This window comes from Podarcis filfolensis, assembly GCF_964270895.1.
Source record: "Podarcis filfolensis genome assembly, chromosome: 16".
Classification (NCBI taxonomy): Eukaryota; Metazoa; Chordata; class Lepidosauria; order Squamata; family Lacertidae; genus Podarcis; species Podarcis filfolensis.
In genome coordinates, this window is record NC_139620.1 from 408,736 (window position 1) to 422,901 (window position 14,166).

Sequence of the window (14,166 nt, forward strand, 5' to 3'; positions counted from 1 at the left end):
GAGAAAAATCAAGCCAGGCAGAGAGGAAGAAGCGCTCCTTCTGCCCTGGAGCCCATGACACTTCTCTGCATTTTCTCCCTCCTGGAAAAAACAAAAAAGTTTGGAGCCAGATTTGCCAGGGAGGCCAAACCAAAGTCTCAAAGGGTGGAGTTTTGGAGGGCTGAGAAGCCCGCAGGGCTGGCCTTTTGCTGACGAAGGGGAAAGCCGTATTTAAAAAGGAAGCCTAGAGGAAAAGAAAGGAAAGGAGCGGGAATGGAGGGAGCTGGAGGCCAACCCTGCTCTTTCTGTTTACATACCGTAATAAAACTCTGTCCCTACTAACATGGCTGCAAAAGACCACATTTCCCATACGCTTCAGGCATTGTTTTGCAAAACAATGTTTAGGGAGGTAATGGCTCAGCTGGATCAGGCCAAACAGGGCCTGTTGTTGAGTCCAGCCTCCTGCCCTCAGAGTGGCCAAATGCCCCCAGGAATCCAGATAGACTGCCTCTGGAGCTGGAAGTTCCACAGGAGCATCAGAAGCGTCCGGCCACCACTGAGGTTCTGCTGTGGCTCCGCGGCTGGAGGCAGCCGTGCTTCTGAATCCCACTTGCTGGAAACCACGCCAGTGCCCTTGCGCCCAGGTCCCGCTCGAGGGTTTCCCTGGGGGCATCTGCTTGGCCACTGCGAGGACAGGAGGCTGGACAGGAGGAAGCTGCCAATATCCTGACACGCAGATCTAGGGTGCAGCTGCATTCGGAGTCCTCATCTCAAAAAGGATATTGTCCTTGGAAAAGGTTCAGGAAAGGGCAACCAGAATGATCAAGGGGAGGAGCAACAGACGGCAGCCCTTGGGACTTTTTAGTTTGGGGGAAAGACGAGGGAGGGCTCATCCACACTGTGAAATGCTCCATGCTTAGAAAGCAAGCGTTTCAGCCTCCTTCCGCTTCTCCCATGCTTCGTTCTCCCTTGGAAAATCCACTCTTTAGCGCTAAATCAAAAGAATTGGCCATCTGCTTGGAAGCTGATTGCCATTTGTTCTGATTCAGCACTAAACCTCAGGTTTTCCAGGGCGAACGCAGCGGGGCAAGCAGTGTTGTGGATAAGCCCAAAGAGGCCGCATGATGGAAGTTTATAAAACGATTCCTGGCATGGAGAAAGATGACAGAGAAGAGTTTTCCTCCCTCTCTCCTAACACTGAAACTCGTGGGTATCCCCTGAAGCTGAATCTTGGAAGAGAGATCAAAGGAAGTCCTCCTTCATGCAGCACAGAGTTGAATGGTGGAACTCCCTCCCACAGGAGGTAGTGATGCTCACCAACTTGGATGGCTTTAAAAGAGGACAAAGTTTTACAACAGAAGGCCATCAATGACTTGGAGTAAGGCTTGTGAATACCAGTTGCTGGAAGCAACAGGAGAGGAGAGTTGCTCTTGTGCTGGGATCCTGCTTGCTGGTGTTACAGGAATTTTTATAATGATTGGGGGGGGGGGTTGCCCCTCCAGCACGCAGTGTGCACCCCCACCTTGTTCACACACACAATGTCTCCTCAAAGCACCACGTAACACACTGACACAACACAATTTCCAACGTTGTTCTGTTCAGGAAGGAAATGGCTACCAAGGGGGGAGCTTGGGACATGGGAGAAGTGCAGAGTTTGAGGACCGGGACATTCGCAGGGAAAGCAAAATGCTTGTTTGCAAAGCTATTGTACTACCAACCTTACTGTATGCTTGTGAAACATGGACCATTTATAAATGCCATCTCCAACTCCTTGAAAGGTTCCATCAACGGTGTCTCCAAAAAATTTTACACATCAGTTGGAAAGACAGGCTAATACCAGTGTACTGGAAGAAGCAAAGATGACCAGTGTTGAAGCAATGATTCTTCAACATCAACTTCACTGGACTGGCCATGTTGTGCGGATGCCTGATGATTGTCTTCCAAAGCAACTACTCTATTCCAAACTTAAAAATGGAAAGTGTAATGCTGGTGGTCAACAAAAGAGGTTTAAAGACTGTCTCAAGGCAAATCTTAAAAAATGTAGTATAAACACTGACAACTGGGAAACACTGGGCTGTGAGGGCTCCAGTTGGAGAACAGCCTTTCCCAAAGGTGTCATGGGCTTTGAAGACACTCAAACTCAAGGGAGAAATGTGCTAAGAGGAAGGCACGCTTGGCAAATCCACACTGTGATCAACTCCTGCCTGGAAACCAATGTTCCCACTGTGAAAGGACGTGTGGATCCAGAATTGGCCTCCACAGTCACTTATGGACTCATTGTTAAAACCGTATTTATGGAAGACAATCTTACTCGGCTAGGAGGGATCGCCAAAAAAGAAGGGACATGAGTGACAGGGGGAACTCAGGTACACAGCAGCCCCTCTGCCTGAGTGATAATCCCTGGCTTCCTGATACCTGAGTGCCAGACAGGTAGCCATTCCAGAAACAGCAACAAACCCAGATCAAGACAAAAGAGTGTGATTAGCTTGGCTGGGAAACAGGGAACTGTAAATATCTCTTTTGCATCACTTGATGGGTGTGAGGTGGAGGGCAAGGGAAGGGGGGGGCAAGCCCAGGTTTCTGTCTCCAGAGGTGTGATGTAGCCATTATGTAATTTTAGGGGTGTTGTGGGTATCTTTGTAAAACTGATAAAAGTGGCAGCCATCCTTTGTTCTGGGCTTCTTCCTGCTTCTCCCGTGCGCTGGGTGGGAGTCCTGTTGCAACAGTCTCTGCAATAAAGACCAGGCCTACCGGCTGCTGTTTTGCTTCTATATTCCTGGCTTGTGTCTTTGTTTGGTAATCCAAGGGAGCCCAAGGATTTTCCAGTCACATTGGTTTCCCTTTTAGGCACCTGGTTGGTCACTGTGAGAAGAGGTTGCTGGGCTAGTTGGGCCATTGGCCTGATCCAGCCAGCTCTTTCTAAATATTGGGGCTCAGGAACAACAACAAAAACCCCAGCCCATGCATTTGTGTGCAACGCAGGAAGCCAACGGACGCAAGCCGGCAAGCCAGCACTGGCTCACCTCTGTGCCTCCAGGCGAAGGTTTTCTGAGTCAGCATGGAGACGTCAGCAGGGGAAACCCCAGAGGAGCAGAGTCAGGCAGCGGTGTTGGGGCTTTCAACAGCATTTGTCTGTGGGGCGAGAGATTAGGGTGGATCCCTCCAGGCAGACGAACTGCAGCAAAAATAATCTGCTGACGACGTTCCTGGCAGGTTGTGCAACTGGTCCCCGGGCCTTGCAGTCCCAGGCTGGTTTGCACAACAGGCTGCCCTCACCAAGACACTACTTGCACAGATGAACTTTTAGGAGACGCTCAGGAACCAACAGCCTGATTCACATATCACGCTTCTTGCGGGGTCTGCAAACCCGGCCCCTTAAATTCTGCAAAAAGCCATATAGGTAAGGGAAAGGTCAAGGACCCCTGGACTTAGGTTAAGTCCCGTCAAAGGCGACTCTGGGGTTGCGGCGCTCATCTCGCTTTGAGGCTGAGGGAGCCAGTGTTTGTCCACAGACAGCTTTCCGGGTCATGTGGCCAGCAGGACTAAACCGCTACTGGCGCACGGAGGACCGTGACGAATGCCGGAGTACACGGAAATGCCATTTACCTTCCTGCCACAGCAGTACCTATTTATCTACTTGCACTGGCATGCTTAAGAACCGCTAGTTTGGTAGGAGCAGAGACAGAGCAAAGGGAGCTCACTCCGTCGTGGGGATTTGAACCGCTGAATTTCCGATCGGCAAGCCCAAGGGGCTCAGTGGTTTAGAGCACAGCACCACCAGCGCCCCAACAACAACAAGAAAGCCATATGTGGCCACAGCAGTCCCAAAGGAAGAACCTGAAAGGCACAGAAGCCGAAGAGAAGCTCTGCCAGCTGGCCCAGTGGTGAGACTGGCTTGAGGCAGCCTCCTCTTTATTCCTTATTACACTGATGTCTCATCTTTCTGCCAAGGAACTCAAGGTGGCAAGTGTGGCTGTCCTCCTCTCTCCATCACCCACACAAGAACCCTGCGAGGGGAGAGCCCTGCTCTTAAGGTCAGGCCTGCTTATGTGCTTCCCAGAAGAGGCACCAGGGTGGCCACTGTGAGAAGAGGGTGCAGGACTGAATGGACCTCCTTGGGCCTGATCCAGCAGCCAGGCTCTGCTTATGTTCTTATTGAACCTCAAGGTCCACAGGCAATCTATCTCAATTCCTAGGTTCCTGGGGGAATTTGGCCACCATAGGAACAGTGTGCTGGACTAGATGAGCCCCATTGAGCCTGATCCAGCAGCCTACGTTCTCAAGGTGGTATTTGTACTCCCATATATCTTAAAAAGCAGAGACATCACCTTGCCAACAAAGGCCTGTATAATTCAAGCTATGGTTTTCCCAGTAGTGATGTATGGAAGTGAGAGCTGGACCATCAAGAAGGCTGATCGCCGAAGAATGGATGCTTTTGAATTCTGGTGCTGGAGGAGACTCTGGAGAGTCCCATGGACTGCAAGAAGATCCAGCCATCCATTCTGAAGGAAATCAGCCCTGAGTGCTCACTGGAAGGACAGATCCTGAAGCTGAGGCTCCAAGACTTTGGCCACCTCATGAGAAGAGAAGACTCCCTGGAAAAGACCCTAATGTTGGGAAAGATGGAGGGCACAAGGAGAAGGGGAGGACGGAGGACGAGATGGTTGGATGGTGTTCTCGAAGCTACCAGCATGAGGGAGGCAGTGGAAGACAGGAGGGCCTGGCATGCTCTGGTCCAGGGGGTCACGAAGAGGCGGACACGACTCAACGACTAAACAACAACAATATCTGAAGAGAGCTGGGTTGGTGGAGGCTGACCTAAGCGTCTTGGGCAGACTTTCCTGGAAAGAACAGGAATTTGGCATTTCAGGCCCAGGGGCGGCCCTCCAGGCTATTCTATCTGGCCCCCAGCACTCTCCCCGTCATGCATTTCGCTGGCCCAGTGTCGCAGCCCCCTTGGGTGCTTTCTCCTGGCCCTGACCCGCCATGATGCCTCTTGCTCCCCTGGATGGGAAGATCGAGAGAGATTACATGCATGGAAAGTCCTCTGGTGGCTGAAACATACAAAGCGAAGATATTCCTTGCTCACACATATTTGCCAGGTATTTGACCCCCCAGAGGCTCTCTACCTGGGAATGTGACCCGTGGGCTGGGGGAAAAAATCCCCTCCAAAATCCTTGGAAATATATAACATTTAAATCAAATGCCTCTGTTTTGTGTGCGCTGCCTGCACCTGCCTCCCTCTCTGGAGTCTGCTGTTTTTGTAGAATAAATTGTATTTCCCCCTTCATTTTTTTTTAATTGTTTTGTCGCCCTGAGTGACGCGTAAGTACTAGAATGCTGGAAGATAAATCTTCATATAAATGAGGCAGCATCTTGGGGCTGCGTGTGTTTGGGTTCTGCAGAGAGTTATTTCTTTATTTTCATTTTAAAGGGTTTATATAAATATATATATCTACACCGCTGAAATCACGGAAACTGAAAATATACGTTAAAATAAAATTGGATGTCAGGAGCAAAGTTAGACTCGCCCCCCCCCCCAAAAAAAAGCAAGTGGGGTTATAAAGATATACACTGCAACAAGAAATTGCTTGTTAAAAGTCAGGCCCTGGGAGCAGCGCAGCCAAGGCACTTGCCTAATATCAATGGGCAGGGAGTTCCAACAGGGAGTCCCCACCAAGCTGAAGGATTGATCTCTTGCATAAGAACATCAGCAGAGCCTCCTGAATCAGGCTAAGGGCCCTTCTAGTCCAGCTTCCTGTCCTCACAGTGACCAACCAGATGTCTCTTTCAGGAAAACCGTAAGAAATATTTGAGTCCAAGAGCAACACTTGCCACCTCCTGTGGCTTCCAAAAACTGCTATTCAGAAGCCACGGAGAGCCCTCTTCTGCTCCATTAATTTGTCTCCTCCTCTGTTAAAGCCATCCAAGTTGGTGGCCATCACTGTATCCTGTGGCAGGGAGTTCCACAGTTTAACTGCATGGTGTAAAGAAGAATTTTCTTTTATCCCGAATCTTCCAACATTCAGCTTCATTGGAGGTCATTGAATTCTAGTGTCAGGAGAGCAGTGGCGTAGCGTGGGTTGTCAGCACCCGGGGCAAGGCAAGTAATTTGCGCCCCCTAACCCGTGGATTTGCGCCCCCTAACCCTAACCCCCAGATGTTGTGCCCGGTGCAGCCGGCCCCCCCTGCACCCCCACGCTACGCCACTGCAGGAGAGAGGGAGAAAGACTTCTCCATCTACTTTCTCCATGCCAACATGCATAATTTCTATCCCACCTGCCTTCTTAGCTCAAACATCCCAAATGCTACACAGGGGAGTCCCTCTGTGCCCTCGATCATTTGTTCTTTCCCGTCTCTGCAATTTCCTTCCCCAGGTGAGACGACCCAAATTGGTCACCCAGCATATTCCAAATGCGGCCAAACGAGTCAGCCCCAGACAACCTGGAAAACATCTTTCCCCAGTCTGAGAGAGAGAGAGAAGGAGCCAGTGCAAGCAAACACACCCACCCACACACCCACACACCTCCTTCCTCTGCTTTGCAGGAACCCTCATTAGCAAAGGCAGGAGACAAGATGCCAACTTTTAGGACGGAGGAAGGAGCGAAGGAATGGAGGAAGGAAAACCCAGATACGACAGAGCCATCAAGACTCAGCTGCATTAAATTAGGCTCATTGGAGGCGGATGTCAGAAGGAACAATGAGAAAAGGTAGAGAGGACGATAAACAAAAACAACCCTCCGAAAAGGGCTTTCAAGATGGATCTGAAGCGTCAGCAGAGATTCCCTCCTTAGGGCAGCAGAATCCCCAGGTCTCAGGCAGGACAAAGTCCTCCTCCAGGGCTCCTTTACCTGGCCCTGGAGACTCACAGGCCACGCCCCCTGTTCACAGGCCACGCCCCTCTCTGCTGGGAACTGGGATAATGCCTCTTGTGTGCTCATGTTTGCATGTAGAAATCTGTCTTTTGCCTGCCTGGAATGTAACCTGCTGTACCAATGAAGAGCCTGGCCACTGGATCAGGCCAATGGTCCACCTGGTGCACCATCCTCTTCTCACTGTCGCCAAATACCCCAAAGAACATTGGGATGAGATAGACTGCCTCTGGACCTGGAGGTTCCATAAGAACAGAAGAAGAGTTTGCTGGATCAGACCGAGTTGCTGGCCATGCCTGCCTCCAGTGGGAGGGAGTTCCACAGTTCATCTGTGTGCTGCACTAATAACTTCATTTTTACACCCCTCGCTCCCCCACTTTTAAGAGAGAAGGGGCAGCTGTTCTTTCAAGGGGTGGGGGTCATCATACCATTGAGCCAGGCTCTCAGTTCAACTATCAATCTGTGTGTGTCTCCATGTGCAGAAATTTGAGTTTGTGAGCAAGCGCAGGGTTGTGGTTTGGTGTGTGTGTGTGTTTGTTGGCGGCGCAGAGGGGGTGAACTATCCCTATCCAACTTTTATTACAAAATAGGAGAACAATTGTATGCCTGGAGGTGTTTCCATAGAAACACCAAAGAAAGGAAGATGAGGATTGTGTGTGTGTGTGTGTGTGTGTCTGTGTGTGTGACGTTTTGGAGGCAACAACCCAATCAGAGTAAATGTTTAAAGGCTCGAACAAAAAACCCATTCAGAGATAATTAAGTAACAGACAGCAGCGGCTTGGATGGTCTCTGCTGCCATTATCAAGGGAGCGGCTCCAAAGTTCTTGCCGACTCCAGTCTATTATCTGCCCGCCCTCCTTCCCCCAAATAACAAAGTCAGAAAGCCGCTGCCTGGAATTTGCCTTTTTAAAAAAACCAGTGCACTCTCTAGAAGGAAAGATCCACCTCTTGCATTGCATCTCCCAGTAGATGCCTTTCCCCTCTTTTAAATATCTTTATTTCTTAGAATCACAGAATTCTGCGTTGGAATGGAACCCCCTGGGTCATCCAGCCCGGCTGAAACACAGGGATCACAACTGAAGCATCCCTGGAGGACGGCCGTCCAACCTTCCATTAACCATATAATTGTAGATTTGGGAGGGACCTCCCAGGGCCATCTAGTCCACCCCCTGCAATGCAGGAATCACAGCTAAATCATCCCTGACTTTGCCTGAAAAGGTGGGTTCAATGCTCCTTTTGTTCTTTAAATTTGCCCAGAGACACTCCTTCCCCCCCAAAAAATACATCATGAAAACCTGGGTTGCTGTACATGACCACCCACTTAGACCAGCATAAACCAGTAAGACATGTTCTCATTGAGGGCTCCACAAGTTGGTATAAACCGTTGGAACTGGTCATTGGTTCTCGGGAGAATTTGTGGGCCAAATGAAGCTCTCCCGCAAAGTTGTTTGTGTGCTTTGTTCCCCTCGCCAACCTAAATTTGTGGGTCGGTTTTTCTGTCGGGCTGACACTCCAACCAAGCGCTCCCTTCAAAGTCCTCCCTCTGCGCAGCCACTAAGAGAAATCCAATTCGTGGTTTATCCACCGAGTCCCGATTCTCGTTATGGTAGGGATTCAGCGAGGCAGGCTGGGGAAACGTCCTGATGAGCAATTCTACTTATCTCCTCGAACACTCGCTGCCCAATATTGGCCACCTTCGGGCATGCCCACCCAAACTGCCCACAGCCGCCTTTCGAAAGCCATTCTGGACGTCAACTCCGCGTTCCTCTCTCCAGGGCAGGCGGCCATGACTGTGAACCAGCCAACAGGCGAGGGGGGTGTGGTGGCCTTTGGCAACCAGAAAACCTCTGGGGGAAACAGGGTCCTGCCCTAGATCAAGGTAGGGGAGGGGAGATCAGAAGAGCCCTGCCACTGGACGGGAGCCCTGCCAAAGGGGCCAGATCCAGCCCAGCACCCTCTTCTCACGGTGGACTGTGAGGGGAGAGACTCCATCAGGCAAGGCCTCCTTCCACCTGCCACTGCTTCTCAATGTGTATTGTATTGTTTTATGTACTGTGGCTTGCCCTTGTTTTATGGATTATAGTTTAGATATTATTGTAACTGTCGAGTGGATTTCTGTTTAACTTTTATATGCTGATATTATTATTTTATACTATTCTGATGATTGTTGAATGTTACTTTTTTGATTGTGGTTGGCTATTTTAAAGTTATGTTTTATTATCACATTTTTGTATTGCATTAGATTCTTATAAGATGTACATTTTTTGTTTCTTCAGCTTGTAAACGGCCTTGAGTATTGTAAGATAGAAAGGAGGTATACAAATTAAAAATGATGATGATGATGGTCAACTACCCCGAAGTACCTAGGAGACTAGATAGACTGCCTCTTGCGCTGGAGGCTCCATAAGAGCAGCAGAAGAGTCTGGCTGCTGGATCAGACCAGTGGCCTGTCGAGTCCAGTATCCTGTTCTCAAGGTGGCCAACCAGATGCAAGCATTTTGTGTGTGTGTGTGTGTAATATGTACATTCCAAATAGCTGTAACATTTTAATTGCTTGCTTATTCATTCTCGCTTTTTAAAATAATTTTGTTTTATAAATGCATATTTTATTGTCGGAACCCACTTTTGGACCTGGCCAGAAGAAAACCCATTAAAAAGAACCACAGAATCATAGAGATGGAAGGGACCTCTGGTGGTCATCTAGTCCAACCCCCTGCAATGGCGGAATCTCAGCTAAAGCTGCCATGACAGGCGACCAGCCAACCTCTGTTTAAAAATTCCCAAGGGAGCCCACCAAAACAAAACTTCCAAAGAATCATAAATTCTCTGCCTCTGCCCCCCAAAATAAACCAAGGTTTGAAACAATGAACTAATAGATTTTTTTGTTGTGGTGGTGGATCCTCCTTCATGGAAGGCTTTTGAAACAGAGATTCCCTCAGGGTCCCTTCCATCTCTGCAATTCCTCCAACGCCTCAACCAGCCCTTGGTCTGATTAATATTCCACAGCCTTTTACATGTGTCTGTGGGAAGGTGCAGGTTATTGCTTTGTTGCTTTTGTTTAAAAACTTGTGTTTTTATCTTTTATTCTGTTCTGTGAACCACCGTGAGATCTTGCGATGAAGGGCGGTATATGAATTTAATGCATACACACATGCACAGAGTTTCAAGGGGGCTTTGCATAAGACGGAGGGATGCCTGCAGACCACCTGATTCGGCCCTACAACACAGAGGCAGGGCGGAAGAGTGGTTAAAGTCCTGGAGCAGGACCTGGGAGGGGGCCGGGTTCAAATTCCCTCTCGGCTGTGGAGCTCTCACTGAGGGATCTTGGAAGACTACCTCTCAGCCCACCTCACAGGGCTGTTGAGAGGATACAGTTGGGGGGGGAGTGTGTGCCACCTTGAGAAAAGGTGGGGTGCAAATATTGCAATAAACAAACAGGAATAAAGATGCTACTTTAATGGAGGTGGGTCCCAAGTGCTGCTACACTCTCTCTCTCTCTCTCTCTCTCTCTCTCTCTCTCCTTCCTTCCTTCCTTCCTTCCTTCCTTCCTTCCTTCCTTCCTCTTGCCTTCCAGAGCAAGAGGTTATGAAAATGAGCAGCCAGGCTCTGGGGACTCTAATTATCTGCTAAGTGTGAAAGCCAGAGTGATTAATTAAGAGATAATAAAAAGAAAAAGGAGGCTAGAGAGGGAATAACAGCTGCTTTGATGATAAAACCTGAAGTAAGCCAAGCAATTAGGGGAATCTTTATGAAGAGTTAGCTATAATCCCCCAGTAACTATTGCCAAAGGAAAAAACCAAGTTTGGGGCGGGGGGGGGGGGGGGAGAGGAAAGGAGAACAGCATGGGAGGGATGAGGAAGACACAGCTGCAGGCGTGTGTGCGTGTGCAAGCGTCACAGTCGCTCCCGAAAGCTCCCACAAAAAAGCCAGGGAGGCTCAACCGCACCAAGGACCCTGCGAGGCCCGTCAGGCAGAGATTTAGTGACTGGCCCAGAGTCACCCTCTGAGCTTCATGGCTGAGTGGAGATTTGAACTCTGGTCTCTCCCAGGTCCTGGCCCAACTCTCTAACCACTACACCACACTGCCTCTCAATTTGGGCTTCTTCACATCCCAATGCCTGGCTTCTCCTTCCTGCAGCAGGAAATTAAGCCAATTCCCAGCCCCTCTCTAGTGATTTACCTATAACCTCCTCCCTTTCTTTCCCCGGCGATGTCTTTCAAGGCTGCCCTTTCCGTCTGACAAGACCCGTCCCAGGTTCCTTCCCTTCCACGGCGGGTGGGAGGATCAAATTTGGTTTATCATTTAATTGATTTACGTAGGCCTTTCCAAAGAGCCCAATTAACCAGGGAGGCTTGTGATTTATTTATTTTCTGAATCAATACAAGGCAAGATGCAATTGAACATGAAACGATCAATGCAAATAAGCTGGGAGATCCATACAGGTGTGTGCTCAGGGGTGGAGAATTTGTGACCCGCGAAGGGCAGGGGAGAGCAGATCCCAGAGCTTTCTCTCCCCCCACAAGGACCTGCCTCCCCCCACAGCCACAGCATACCCTGAAAGCCCAGTTAATGCATGTCACACCCTCTGGGGGTGGGGTGGGTGGAGAGTCCGTGCAGTGTGGTGCAGTGGTTAGAGTCTTGGACTCCGGCCTAGGAGCGTCCAGGATTCGAATCCCCCACTCAGCCATGAAGTTCTCACTGGGTGACACTGGTGCAGCCACTGCCTCTCAGCCTAACCTACCCCACAGGGTTGTTGTGAGGAGGAGGAGAGTCACCTGGAGCTCAGAAGAACAATGAGAAGGGTCTGCTGGATCCGGCCAAAGGGGGCCCACCTAGACCAGCCTCCTGTTCTGACAGGGACCAAGCAGATGCCTCCATGGGAAACCAACCAAAGCAGGATTCGAACACAAGAGCCCTCTCCCCTCCTGTGGTTTCCAGCCCCAGGCATTCAGAAGCATTACAGAGCAGAGCCACGGTGTCGATAGCCCTCTCCTCCTCCATGAATTTGTCCGATTCCCTTTCAAAGCCATCCAGGTGATTCATGTGGCAGGGAGTTCCCCAGATTATGTGTCCTGAAACTTCCAACATTCAGTTTCAATGGATGACCATAAGTTCTATTGTTATGAGAGTTGGTGGCAATCACTTGGAGGAAAAGCCAGCATACAAATGCAATAAAATGACGATGATGATGATGATGATGATGATAGAATCATCATAGGATTCTGGAGCTGGAAAGGAACACAACTAAAGCATGCCAAAAGCTTTATTTTTATTTAATACAAATATTATAATTTATTATTATAAATATTTATTTACGATTTGTGATTTATTATTATGTATTATTAAGCACAATAATAATAGATGCACAATGTGGACCAGGGCTCAGATTTCGAGAGCTCCCTCTACAGAAGTTCCCTCTTCCACGCCAGGCACCCCCCCCCACCCCAGGGCGCAAGGAAAAGACCCCCCCAGAGACGCTCTCTGCGGCAGCTCAGGAGGGGAATGAAATTGCCTGGGCTTAGGGGCAGGGAGCATATGCTGGCTTTGTGGCCAGAAGGCCCAGAGTTAAACCCCTTAATCCCCCGGCAGCCTGGCAGGCCCTGCTGGCAGCTTCAACCCCAATTTCCTTAAGTGGCTTTTAAAGGAGGGTTTAGGGATGGGATGAGGAGGCAGCTCCTCGCAGGGAGAGAAGGCCGGCTGGGATTCTCAGAGCCCCACTGATCCTGCCTGGACACATTTCCCCCGCTCCGTCATGGGGCGGCTGGAGACTGGAATGAACCCCCAGCCAGGACACACCACCCTCTTCTCTCTCACTTAAAGGTAAAGGGACCCCTGACCATTAGGTCCAGTCGTGGCCGACTCTGGGGTTGCTGCGCTCATCTCGCTTTATTGGCCGAGGGAGCTGGCGTACAGCTTCTGGGTCATGTGGCCAGCAGGACTAAGCCTCTTCTGGCGAACCAGAGCAGTGCACGGAAACGCCGTTTACCTTCCCGCCGGAGTGGTACCTATTTATCTACTTGCACTTTGACGTGCTTTCAAACTGCTAGGTTGGCAGGAGCAGGGACCGAGCAACGGGAGCTCACCGGGATTCAAACCGCCAACCTTCTGATCGGCAAGTCCTAGGCTCTGTGGTTTAACCCACAGCGCCACCCGCATTCCAGTTCTCTCTCACTTACATAACCACATAAGCAAGGATTTTGGGGTTCCCAAAAAAGAAGTCACGCTCCGTCAGAGACCTGCCCCCAGAAGTCCCCTGCACCCCAAATCCCACAGGGGACCAACCAAGAGCCCCTGGGAAGTGGAAGACCAGGGCAGGAGGGTGATGGGAACAGCCCCTTCCCAGAGACTGGCATTCCAAGGTAGACTGCCTCTGGACACAGAAGCTCTGCTTAGCTAGCAAAGCTAATGGGCCTCCCCTCTTGCCTGAATCGAAAAGCCCATCTAAACCACTGGCTGGTGCCCAATGTTGGGCGGCCAGCAAGTTGCATCAGCTCATTACACTTCGCACAGAGGATGGAGTTCCTTGGCTAACCGCTCTGGGCATTGCCAGGAGAAAAGGAGGATGGAAGAGCCTTTAATAAGTGGAAGGCAAGAGAATTTGGAACTGGGGTTGGGCTGGGTTGGACTGCGGCTGATGGGAGCTGGAGTACAAAGAAGGGAATCAGGTTGGCAAAATCCCCTCAGTCATGACTCTTAATCCACAACCGAAAAACCTGCCCAGGCTTCTCATCCGAACACACATGTCCAAGCTTCCCTGGACATGCCCCCTGAGCAGACTCCCTCGGAAGGTGGCAGACGCTAGAGTCTGCCAGTCGGGCCAAAGTGGACCCATCACAGTGGCCGACCAGATGCCCTAAGGGAAGCTTGCAAGCTGGATCCGAGCCCAAGAGCAACTCTCCCCTCCTCTGGCTTCCAGAAACTGCTTCCAACTGTGGAGCTCTCCTCCTCTGTGAATTGGCCTAATCCTCTTTTAAAGCATCCAAGCTGGTGGCCATTCCTGCCTCCTGTGGCAGAGAGTTCCGCAGTTTAATTCTGTGCAGAATGAAGAAAGACTTCCTTTCATCTGTCCTAAATCTCCCAGCATTCACCTTCAATGGATTCTAGTGTTAGGAGGCAGGAGGAAAAGCTTCTCTCTGCCCGTTTCCACTGTGCCACACATTGTTTTATAAACTTCTATCCTCTCGCTTCTTACTTGCCTTTTCTCTAAACTAAAAGTCACTGGGGAGTCGCTCCGCCCCCTGGATGACTTTGCCCTGAAACTTTTCAAGCTCTACAATCTCCTTTCTCAACTGCCCCTCAGGGTCCTCTCCAACA

At 50.1% G+C, this 14,166-nt stretch overlaps 1 protein-coding gene across 1 annotated transcript in view; it reads right to left on the reverse strand.

Annotated features, from left to right (window-relative positions):
• The window catches only part of KIRREL1 (kirre like nephrin family adhesion molecule 1), a 109,495-nt gene that overhangs the window by 82,731 nt on the left and 12,598 nt on the right, over positions 1–14,166 (reverse strand). The window lies entirely within an intron of this gene.